Genomic DNA, 13,442 nt, shown 5'->3' with positions numbered 1-13,442 from the left:
AGCTCAATTACAGGTTGCTTACTAGGCTCCCACATTCTCATTGTCACGTGGGTGGCAAGTTTCCATTTTCTCGCCATGGTTGGGAGTGTTTGTACACTGAACAGTGTTGATAGATAAATCACTAATGAAATTCTAGTGTAATTCCAATATTCACAACCCTTCCGTGTATAAGAGGTTAGCCAACTTGCATTGGGTGCAAGTCCAACTGTGCGCAAAGCCCCAAGCTTCTTGAAAACAACTCATTATCGATGAGAATACCCAAGCTAAACTTGGTTGTAAGCCCAAAATGTCAACTGTGCCCTTACCTTCTTGAAACAAGCTCAATAGATTTCTACATTCTCCTTCTAACTTGTGAGGTAAGTACAATAATTTTATTCAAAGGGTAAAAAAAAACCAAATAAAATATTGACATATCTTTGCACCTTTTGACGCAAATGATGATTATACCATAAACAACCAAATAACAAAAATAAATTATATATTTTTATATATTGAAGGTAAGTTATATTGTAATCAATTTGTTAAACTCATGTTTGACTAATATTGACTTATAAATTGTCAATACTAGAACTCAAATTGGACTGTGGCCTAAACTGAGCTCAAGGCCCCAACCTCCGTACACGGAGAGTTAATCCCAACGACCACTCGTCATTGCTCGTGTGAAGGAATGGTATGGAGATTGAAATGACATACTCTAGCGTCTCTAGGATAATACATTTAACAAAGTTTTAGAAACAATTTAATTTGTCATAAATATGTTTTTTTTAATTGATTGGTCCTTGTCAAATTTATGTTATAAAAGGATTTTTTTCTCATAAACAAAGAATTTTAAATTAGATTATTACTATATTATTTAAATAAAATTTTTAAATGAGATTATTATTATTATCTTTACAATAGGTATGGTATTAAGTATTTAATTTTGTTTTAATTGCATATTAATTTATCTTTGACCAAAAATTTATGCAGCTTATCCATAGTTTAAATTTAGAAACTTCAATTTCTATTAGTTACTAATTTTTTATTTTTTGTTTTATTTCTTATTTATTTATTTATTTTTTTTCTTTCTAATGTTTCCATTTCACTGAATTATAGTTTTTTTTTGTCTATATTTTCAATTTAAGACGACTTATTATTGTATTAAAACTTATAGTAGTAAATTTAATTATTAAAAATTATATATATTAATAAAAAATAAAACACACACATAAAATAAATATATATATTAAAATGTATATATGTTAATATAAACAATATTAGCTAATCATATTTCTTAATTTTTGGTGATGACATTTAACAATACAATATTTTTTAACAATACAGAAAATACAATATTTTATTAGTTGTTTTATTTTGTGATGAAATCTGTGTCTTTATTATACCTGCCCTAGGCATGATATTATGCATTCAATTTTGCCTTCGACTATGTATTAGTTTGTCTTTCACCAATAACATTGGGAATTCACTTTTTGTTAGTTTTTTATTATTATTTAAATTTATTTATGTGTAAGGTGATTGGTTGAGGTCTTATTATGGGTTGTTTACTAACTTCCATTTCTATTAGTTACTAATTTTTTATTTCCTTTTTATTTCTATTTATTTAAATTATAGTTTTTCTCCACGTTTTCAATTTAAGATGACTTATTACTATATTAAAAAGATATTTTAATAAATTTAATTATAAAAATTATATATATTAATAAAAAATAAAATACCTATATATACAAAATAAACATATATATTAAATGTAAAAATATTAATATAAACAATATTAGTTAATCATATTTTTTAATTTATGGCGATGACATTCAACAATATAATATTTTATTAATTGTTTTATTTTTGTGTTGAAATCTTTGTTTTTATTATTTTTAGTTTAATTAAGCTATATTTAAGCTACGTGGCAGGTACTAGATGCTATGTATCCCTTGTTAAATTAAGTTATATTTAAGTTAAGGGGAAGGTACCAACCACTATGTAACCCTTGCTTAAATAAGCTTTTAACAATGGTATGGATTTTTTCACTATTTAAAAGTAAAATAGTTTTTAGGTTATTGAATCTATACTACTTAAATGATTTTAGTTTTTAGGTTATTGAATCTATACTACTTAAATGATTTTATTGTTATTATTTTTATTGGTCTATGAATAACTTTATTATTATAATTTACTATAATATTTAATAAATAATTTTAATTTTTTATATTAATAAATTAATTAAGTAATAATTATTAAATAAAATTATAATTTTTAATTAGTAGAGTTTAATTGCACCAAAAATAATGAAGTACTTTGCACTATAAAGAAGAAGTTAACAAAAATGAACATAAAATCAAATTGCATTAACCCTTTTAAAATCACGATGTTAATGAAATTTTGTTTATGTTTTTTTTTTTAATATTTAATATAAATTATAATTTCTATTTTTTATGATTTAAATTTATAATTTCAACACATTTTTAATTAGAAAAAAATTGTCATAAATTTTTTTATCTTACAATAATTTCTGCTATGAATTACTTTTTCCATAAGAGACAAGTATTAATGTGAATATGAAAACAAATTGTGTTAAGAAAGAAAAGTTCATTTCACCTTTAGTAATTAGTGGTTGGAGTGGGGCATATGGTGAATCTCATGTACAACTTGACATCTACTAGTCAAAATGAACCCACACTCATGTTACTCATGTTTGAGTGAGGTTGTACTAGGTAGGAGGTAGTAAATAGAGTAAGCCTGGCCGTTTGGTTTTCTTGACTTATTTTTTTTTCCCTTCGTTAGGAATGTTTTTGCATTAGTGTATTTGCACACTTGGAGTAGCTATTCTTAGTTATGATTTATGGTTTGGTATTTATTGATTTTTTTTAATAAATTACATACATCATATTTTTTACTATAGTTGTACATAGTAACAAAGGTATTGACTATTGTGCTTGAATTGGTTATACCATCGTGAATGATGAGGCATTTCAAACAACCCATTATTGAACCATACAAAATTGGTTGAATTGAGTTTATTTCTTAGCAGTACTGTGAACCTTATTATTTTGTAAAACCTTAGGACTACTTCTATTCAAATTCGAGAAAAGTTCAACATGACAATGAGCTATTAGTTCTAGCTCTACCACTTGGAGAAACATGATTTGTGAGCCTCTAATTTCTTCATTTTTAATTTGATACACTAATTGTTTCTCTTAAATATCTTTGTCACATTTTCATCTTGTTTTACAATTGTAATTTGTAACTTATGATAAATTAATTTCTTGAGTTTGTTATGTTTGGTGGAGAAATCTCACTTGCAATTATTTCACTATTTAAACATTCAATATGAAGTTGAAATTAGCCATGGTTACTATGTAATGATTATTGTTGTAGTTCCTAAAAAGATATTAATGAAAAGTATCATATTATTATTATTGTGAAATTCCAAATATTATTTTTTTTGAAAAAAATTATAATTTCTATTCATAAAAAATAAGTGAAAGTACATTTTTCATGTACCCTAATAAAGTTTTCCAAAATAAAAAACACAAAATCTCTACTTTATATATAAAATATTCTTATCCTCCCTTAGACTTTAAAATAAAAACTTTTAAGATTCTCATATTTATTTAATATTCTAGTAGAAACAACATTATATTACATCATAATCTAAGATTAATGGAACACAAGGTACAAGTTACTCCACAAATGTCACCAAATCAAAATGTACCGTTAAACAATGTATGAAGTAAAAATAATTACATAAACCATGAAGAAGAAATAAGATAATCAAACTAAAACCCTATCAAAACCTACCCTAATTAGATGCTATTATATTCTCATTAAAATCTTTCACCACCCAACAACCAACTTCCAATAATAAACTATCCCCTAATACTTTATCATTTAATTGCTTTTCCTATACTCCTTCAAATTAGATTTAAAAATAATTATTTTTTCATTTTTAAATTTTCTCTTGGATAAACATATGTTTTATTTATTTATTGTAAATTATTACATTTTGTATTCATTATCCAAAAGAAAAATTACATTGCTTTCAGATAAACATAATACATCACAAGATTCCTACTACATCTCAGTATTCAAAGACCAGGGTGAACCATGGGTTTTCTTTTTCCATCCTACAAAGTTATTTGTCATAACTAAGGCTAAAGTCAAATGCTCGTTTTCTTGAGAAATTGCTATAGCCACCGGATCAACCAAGACTGGCATGTCTTTCTCACCATCCGATTGGTCCGACTCATGATTCTTCTTTTTCTAGCAAACTACAGGCACTGTTGAAATTAAAGATCTATCCTCCTTTAGAGAAACATTTTCTCTTGTCGAGGACTATGGCAGTATCACTAGGGGCTGCCCTGGATCTCGAGATGCTATACTTTTCATTGTTGTCTTCTGTTCCTGGGAGCTATTCTGCTTTTGACTGCAAAATTCTTGGCACTTGTTGTTGTCTTTGAATCTTAACAACCGCAATTTTTTCTCTTCACCTCCTATGATCTGACAATCCCTTTTGGAAAGGGACACACATGTTGAAGGTGTCCATGCTGTTGGCAGATTCTACACTTGAATGCAATGTTTTCATAGTCTAGAGGTTGGGAATACTCCTTGTCTTCCCACTTGAGGACAATTTTGCTTGGAAAAACCTTCACTGAGGTCCACTTCCACACATATGTGGATGAAGCTTATGAAGCCCTTTGACAATTGTTCATTATCAACCTTGATAAAGCGACCTACAGAGTCTCTAATGTCCTCTAAGATAACTGGTAAGATTTATTGAAGGGAAAAGTTTGGGAGCCTAACCCAAACAGGTACATGGAAGGACTTCATAGTAAGCAGATTAAACTTCGGAAACGATGGCTGGATTGACAAACTCGCTCTGCCCCGAAACCAGGGACCCTGGGCTAAAACCCTTTTTCGATCTTCAAGATCTTTAAAGAAAACTACAAAAAAACCCCTTCAAATAGAACAACAACTCAATATTCTAGGACTAGTTCTGATGAATCTAGTCCCGTAGAGCCAAAGACGAGAGCCAAAAGCCATTGAAACGACATATAATTGCTTGAATTTTAAAATCTTTCATCCTTTCCTTGTTGATGAGCTCATTCAGTTCTAGCATGGGAGTGTTTGATGAATGCTCTACCACAAAAGCTTGACCCAAGAGCTCTTTGTGTGACTTAGGATTGAAATCTGGCTTCAGGGCCTCCTTAAAAGACATGGGCATTGAAGCAGAGGATGCCCCACGCCCTTGGCACCTCCTTTTATACTTGCAACCAACAAGATAGAGGAGTCCTTCTTTATGCCATAATCTCTAAGGCTTTTAGCCATCACCAATTGTCTCCCCTCATGTAGGAATCTCATTTCAGACAAACATATGCTAAATTCAACATCATATTTATATCTTTAGATTATTTTCTAAATAAACATCTAAATAAATACCTAAAAAACTCAATTTTAGGAAAAAAAATACATAATTCAAAAACCTAATATTTCTATCTATATCCAATAAAAATTTAATTACCTTTTATTTTATTTTTAAATATTAATAATTTTCATTAAATTTTTTGAATGCAAAGTTATTAGCACATTTACATCAATAATAAATAGTAAACATGGATGAAGATTACTATTTGTTAGAGATACAAACATCTTTAATCTTCCAACCAAACACTTTTAATCCACAACACTACATACATCTCCAATCCAATAATTAAATACTCAAATAGTTAAAAAAATATTTCATAGTGAAGCAAAAAACAAGATTATTGGATTTATTTTTATTATTTAATCGGGTACTTTTCATTCTAGTTCTAAAGGGTGCAATTTAGTTGTTGTATGTTCCAATCCAATACTCAAATAGTTAAAAAAATATTTCATAGTGAAGCAAAAAACAAGATTATTGGATTTATTTTTATTATTTAATCTGGTACTTTTCATTCTAGTTCTAAAGGGTGCAATTTAGTTGTTGTATGTTCCAATCCAATAATTAAATACTCAAATAGTTAAAAAAATATTTCATAGTGAAGCAAAAAACAAGATTATTGGATTTATTTTTATTATTTAATCTGGTACTTTTCATTCTAGTTCTAAAGGGTGCACTTTAGTTGTTGTATGTTTTTAGTTGAAATTTAGTGATATTTATTTAATGATATAATTTTAGTAAAATTGTAATTTTTTATTATTAAATTGTAAGGTAGAAATTAGGTTATAGATTTGTAGTTGTTTATAAAGTTTTAATTAAAATTATAAGATATAAACTTATAGCACTGTTTTGTGGATATTAATTTACAATTTAGAACAAAAAAATTTAAACATGCAAGAAGAAATAACACACATGCAACAAGGAAAGTAATCTGCTAAAAATCACAATGTCTCTTTGCATTAATCAAATGAATAGAGATGTATTACAATTGCATTGCTCAACTGAGCTCACCTTGCAAGTGCACAACCTATTTCTCTGCTCATTGAAGGCCTCTGACCCAGACTTAGTCAAATTTTGCCTCGGCTTGAGCTCCTATTTCCTTGCGCTATTCCTTGAAGAATTGGCTCCTATTATTTAGGAAATTCCTCTAATTGAATTACGCAATTCCTTAGGCTGATCATGTGACTGCATGCAACACTTGTACACTCAAGACTATTCTACAACTGATGTTACATTGCCTTGAAATCTCCACCTCAACTGAATAGCTCAAATTCTCTGCATGCACTAGCTATTTTGGGCTGATGATCATTGAGTTTGACTAAAGCCCCACTGCTTAACTCACCTTCCACTAGTTCCTCGAAAAGTTGAAACTAGTTTAACTGAAAACACTAACATTGTTTGTTACAAATTAGCAATCACACATGTAGAACTGAACTCTAATTCTTCCAACTCAAATTTACATAATAAACTTGATGACGCAAGCCATGTCGCCATGTCACACAAGTTAACATCATCCAAAATATAGAATGATGTAGAAATTCTATTTTTTTCTAATTTAATGAAAACAAAATCAAATTGAAAATTTTTTATTATAATTTTCAACAATAAAGACATTATAAGTAATGAGAAATCCTAAAAATTTAGAACACTTAAATTATACTAACTAAACAAATTCAAATTTACAAGTTTAATAAAATTACCGAATTTTAAATAAAATTAATTAAAAAATATACTTAAAAATTTAAAATACGCCTCTTAAAAAAAAAACCTACACAGTGATATATAAGATACATGAACCGAGCGTAACAAACATGCACCCTGAATTTCTCATAGCTCTGTCCATGCCTTCTCAAGCGCTTCAACTTTAACTCTAAGCGAGAGATTGCCGCGAGGCAAATCACGTTAAAAAATAATAAACATATTTAGTAGAAGTAAAAATACATGTAACAGGATTTGGCATTCAAATATAGACCTGGTTGGATTTCGAACAACGCGTGTAAACAAACGGCCAACATTCTCCTCCTCCAACTATATTTCCACAATGTTTACAATTTTTCATCTGTTATTCAAGCTTCTAGAAACATATATACTATATATATACAGATATCTGTCTGTAAAGCTGTGTTATATCTATCATAAGCTTTTGCTTGACCCGGACTTCATCATTAGCTTGACCAGGACTTCACCTTTAGCGGGTGCGTTCTATATCGTTGGGCTGTGTTCACCAGAGCTCTGCGAGCCTGTTAATTTGTTTCTACATTGTTTTCGAGGCATTGATTGATATAAGCTGGAATTTATCGTTGCGGAGGGTTCCTTTTTCTTAATGGGGTTGCGGTAAAGAAATTGATATTTTTCGTTTTAGTCGGCACCTTGAACCAGGTCGAAGCGGAAAAAAGTACCCAACATTGTCCAAGGTAGGGATTTTTTTTTTGGTAATTCATGGTGAAAAATTATGGGTTCTTAGATTTAAATTTTACAAAGCCACGGCCGTTAAAAGGTAGGTTGTCAGGGTTTCTGTTTTGTCTGCCATTTGAATTGTTTGAGAGTCAGGGGCCAACTTTAGCCCTAGATGTTTTCTGCAGTTCTGCAAAAGAGCTTAAATATATATGAAATTTAGGGTTAAATTTAATGCGTAGCGTTCGAGATTAAAATAGTTCTGCAACCTGTCAATGTTGTGAACATACTCGAACTCCTACGGAAATCTTTGCTCGTTTCGTGGTGTATTTTTCTGGCAATTTTCTGTGAGTTTAGATTTAGGAGTACAGGGTTTTGGTCAGTTTCTTAGCTGAATTGTCTTAGTTGATATCCAATTTTACCTGGATCGTGCAGAAGCTTTGTCAAAAGCAGTTTTGAGGAATCGTTGCCTACCACCCATAATAATTCTCTGCCCTTTCATTCTTCACTATGCCTTCTACTTTTCAGTATGCCTTTCTACTCTTCACTGCATGCGTACCTTGTTATTTTTTGAAAGTGCTGCTTTTTATTTCCAGAAGCAACACAATTGTCTTGAACAAGTCAAGTGGCCTGGGTGAGACCACTGATATCAAGCACTTTCCTTGCGCTAAACTGATAGGTGGTACTCTTTCCAACGAAATCATCCAGGATTTCCTCCTGGCCGGGACTAGTTACAGCTGAACCACTGTCTCACCCGTCAGCGTTCAATAATTTTATTATTTTTCATAGCTGGTTTAAAGAGTAGACCAGAGTAGCTCAGTGGGTCTAGGAAGTATAATCAGTGATAATAAACTACTGTACTAGTTGAAGAGGCTACTGTGGAAATCTTAAGTCTGAAAGATGCAAGTGAAGAAGTAATAACATTATGAAGAGATGAAAAAATAGAGAGTGGGGAAGAAGTTTCCCCACAATAACAGCTTGAGGATGTTTTCAGGGGTGTCCAGGGAAATATATCATTTAATATGAAACCTTAACTCACTTGTGTCCTTGTTTCTTTTTTAGGAGGTGACTTTGTTGTTATTTAATTTGTGTGTGTGATTGTCTTTGTTTCTTCATGAGGAGGTGACTTTGTTGTTATTTAATGTGTGTGTGTGATTGTCTTTGTTTCTTCATGAGGAGGTGACTTTGTTGTTTTTATTCAATTTGTATGTGAAATTTTACTTGTCAGTGCTGAAAAAGTAACTTTTCTATGTTTCTTTGGTTTTCCTTTTTGTGCGATACCAAGTTTCTTGTTTTACCCATCTTTGGTATGGTTACTTAAACATGTGTTTCATTTTATTTAGAGGAAGAGAAATCAAAAGGAAAGATTTGCCATTGTGCTTAATCTTTAAGAGTACTAGCTCTTTTTACTTTTTATGTTTCCTTCCTAGTCCACCATTAGTTTATAAGTTCCTTTATTTTGGTGGTTTATGAACAGATGCCACATAGTTCAGATTCTGAGATTTGTGTTTGAATTCAGTGAGAATGAAATTTAGTCTGCCATTGAGTTCATCCATATATAATTTCAAAATGTATATTAAAAAAATCAACTTTCAGGTAAAACACCATTCCTCAATTAAAAATATCATATATGATAAAATCCCACAACCTCATTAAATATTATAAACTAGCATATCATAAGTATGGATGGTTGCATTGCATGCATTTCTTATTCATTCATATGCACATTGTAGTCATGCAGCTTGTGACAATTAGATTTTGTGTCACAAGTGTGCTTTCACACCTCATAGTTGTTACAACATATTGTTTCGTTGGCATCGTCCATGGCACCATAGGGACAAATGATTGCTCAATTATTTAAGGTGACACCCCCTTCTTCTTCATACTAAAATTCATTTAATCAAATGATCCATGATTGTTCATGGGATTTTGGAGAGGTACCTCCCTACTTCTCCCCAAAAGTTTTGTAATGGATTCCTCGCTAGTACGCTACCCATCTCATTCATTGTATTTTTAGCCTTTTCCAATGGCATCCATTCCCTCTACATGTGTGCATCGACAAAGCTCAGGGTGCTTCTACTTAGACATGTTCCATCCATAGATCATAATAGTAATGATAGGAGGTGTCATCTACACCTAGGCCAATAGTATGAGACTCGGGATAGAATTTGGCTTTTGTAGGGAACAAAAAATATGGGCATCAACTACTTAACCACTATTTACTTCTCAACGAAGCAACGAGATTGAGTTCTTAAATAAATATTTTGATATTTGATTGATGGGTGACGTGGAGGGACATTGAAGGCTCAAATTTGGACACAAAATGAAATAGTGTTATTAGAATCTTAGATAGAGGTTCACTACAATAGAATTCCAAAAATCACAGTTTTAATTTGGCATTCCCCTACTTTTAGTTTTTCCATATGAATTTTTCCAATGACATTTTCTATTGTGGACATTTTCCTTGGCCTAAAATACTTGAGTAGTCTTTGGAAGCTGACATGCTATTAAGTTTTCTTCCATTAATAACACCTAATATAATTGCGCCAAGAGGCGCTCTACAACTCAGTATGGTAGAGATGTTGTAATGTTTAACATTTTGATTCGGTCAAAATAAACAAAATAAAATAAAAATAAAAGTAAAATAAAATTTAAAAAAATAAAAGGCATAAAATTCCGACCCAGCATGGTAAGATGTTGTAATATTTAACATTTTGACTCGATTAAAATAAAACAAAATAAAATACAAACAAAAATACTAATAAAAAAAACATAAAATTCTCCTATGCATGGTTTTTCCCATGGCATTCTTAACCCATGGTTTCTCTCATGGTATTTTTCTCTACTATAGCCATAGATGTTTTACGCAATTCTCAAATGAGCGCAGATATATATGAAATTTAGGGTTAAATTTAATGCGTAGGGTTCTAGATTAAAATATTTCTGAAAACTCTCAATATTGTGACCATACATGAACTTATATTGAAATTTTTGCTGGTTGATATCCAATTTTACCTGAATCATGCATAAAGTTTGTCAAAAGTAGTTTTGAGGAATTATTGCATGCTGCCCATGATAATTATCTGCCCTTCCACTCTCCACTATGCCCTTTTGCTTTTCACTGTGTGCGTATTTTTTTTTTGAAAGCACTTCTTATTAACTCCAGAGACAACACAATTGTCCTGAACACATCAAGCGACTAGGTGGTACTCTTTCCAAACAAATCATCCAGGAGTTCCACTTGGTCTAAACCAAGTTACAATTGAACCACTATGTCACCCATCAGCGTTCAATAATTTTATTGTTTTCCACAACTGGTTGAAAAAGTTGTTCAGTGGGTCTAGGAAGTATAATCAGTGATAATCTACTATAGGAGTTGAAAAGACAATTGTGGAAATCTAAAAACTAAAAGATGCGAGGAAGTAATATTATTAGGAAGAAATGATAAAATAGAGACTGGGGAAGAAGCGTCCCCAAATTACACTGTTTGAGGATGTTCCAATGACGCCTAGGGAAATATGTCATGCAATATGAAAACTTAATTCACTTGTGTCATTATTTCTTCAGTAGGAGATTATTTTGTTTTTGTTCATTTTGTTTGTGTGATTTGGGAGCTTGAAATTTTACCCGTTACTGCTCTAGTTCTCTTAAGAAGTATGTAGAAATTCTCACTGTAAATTAAACTGATTATGCAATGTACTAAAGCAAAATACTTAATCTACTTCTACAATCAAACTTGCGGAAGCTTAATCGATTTGAGCAAGATCAAACAGAACACATATAATAGAGAAGAATAATCAATCGCACATGAAACACAGAAGAATACTCTGCGGAAAGCCTCAGTTAAAAACCCCACTATCTGTATTATCATACAAGATGGAAATATCTCAGGATTACACAAAGCTTTAGCTCTCAAGCTATCCAGCTCTCAATACAATCCCTCAATGCTGCTCATAGGCAAACAAGGCTTCTCACAAACCTTCTCCTCTACCCTCCAAGCCTCCTATTTCCTTGCGTTGTTCCTCTGGGATGATTCACCTTCAACCAAGTGGAACACTGCTCTTACACACTGTAAAAATGCACAATCCTCAAGGAACCTTGTTCCTTCTGCATGGATAAGTTTCCTTTATAGGAAAATTCCTCCAACTGATAGTACAATGTCCCTATCTTTAATCTCAATTGGGTCTTTGTTTGAACTGACATGCATGAATTATTTATGAGAGAATATTTAGTTATCTGGAGTGCATTAGTTTCATGCATGCATACATTAACTGACTGAACTCACAATTAGTTCCTCAAACTGTTTGGAACTAATTTAACTGGACTTAACTCAGTTAATTGAGCTAACTAATTACAACTCATCCTTATCTCCTTAATTAAGGGATAACTTCTTCAATTAAAGGGATAACTGTTGCATGTCTTCACAAAGACTTCATGTTTGAATTTCTTCAACTAATCAACTCAAGATGAATTAACTAATTATTTTTCAAACAGCTGGTGAGACTAAATTCGAATTTTAATTCAAGGACAAATTAAAATTAGAATATATCCTGAAATGCTATCTATAACAATGCTATGTTTAACATTTCTTGTTGCTATTTTCAACACTCCCTTTCAACAAAAAAGGTATTCAACTCGATCTCGATCCCGAACCTTTGGAATGTTCTGCATGCAACACTTATCTCAAGTGTTGTTGCTCCAGCAACTCTAGAAACAGAAAAATATCCAACCTAAATCAGAATGATGCCTCTGTCATCAAAGTCTCTGACTGCTATTGCCTTTGTCAACTGAAAACTTTGCACCTCTGTGCTCTTCAGTATCTGACTGCTCTAGCCTTTGTCACTTTGATCTATGATTGCATCAATCACACTGATTTTTAATGCTGCATCCGTGTTGCTGCAGGTCCTATCTCCCAGCTTTGCATCCGCACTGCACCTCCTCTCATCATGTTGCATCGTGCTGCCCACTGCTGCACTGCAACTCAGTTATTGAGAAGTAAGTAACTGATCTCCCAACTGACCTCCCTGTTGGGCTAGAAACACCCTTTGATGCTGAAGCTCCCTCTGCCGCTCCACCCGCATCTGTCTCTACCCACTCAGCCAGTCCTGCTACTCGTTGGGGCTCCCGTAGCAAGGTCTAATAAAAGAGGTTGGGTACCTCAAGGATCCTGCCCCTATTTCAGCCTTCATGGGACTATCACTTGACATTGCTCCACCTCACACTTGGAGGTATGGCTGCATGTGATCCCTCTGCTAACTTGGCTCGAAATTTCCACCTACTGGAGGTCTTTGCATGAGTGGATGCCTCCACTCGGTCTCCTCTCAACATCTCCAATTGTGGCTCCTCCACAATTGTATGAGACTTCTTCTAGGGCTGCATGTTGAGAGGTACCACAATTGTATGAGACTTCTTCTAGGGCTGCATGTTGAGAGGTAATGTACTCTCCTTCTCAACCACCAAGTCTCTAACATTGGCCTTGGTCCTCAAGGCTTTGCATGCATTTTGAACCTCAAGAGCATACATGTTCTGTACCCGTGAACCTATCTGTTTCACCTATCCCGTGGTGATGTGTCTAAGGAAAACCTTTCCCTTACTGAAGACAACATCGTAGCCTTTGTACTTCAATATCGCG

The 13,442-nt window shown here is 32.2% G+C and overlaps 1 protein-coding gene across 1 annotated transcript in view; it reads left to right on the top strand.

Annotated features, from left to right (window-relative positions):
* Positions 1 to 7,401: 7,401 nt before the first annotated feature.
* The window catches only part of LOC149173705 (uncharacterized), a 39,151-nt gene continuing 33,110 nt past the window's right edge, over positions 7,402 to 13,442 (top strand). Inside the window, exon 1 of the mRNA XM_089424708.1 lies at positions 7,402 to 7,830. The gene's annotated coding sequence lies outside the window, so the exon portion shown is untranslated. The remainder of the gene's footprint in view (positions 7,831 to 13,442) is intronic.

This window comes from Pinus tabuliformis, chromosome 4_2, assembly GCF_031772625.1.
Source record: "Pinus tabuliformis cultivar Carrire ecotype Pingquan chromosome 4_2, CPIR1, whole genome shotgun sequence".
NCBI classification, from domain to species: Eukaryota; Viridiplantae; Streptophyta; class Pinopsida; order Pinales; family Pinaceae; genus Pinus; species Pinus tabuliformis.
The sequence above is the reverse complement of the archived record's forward strand: the minus strand, read 5'-3'. Positions and strand labels throughout refer to the sequence as shown.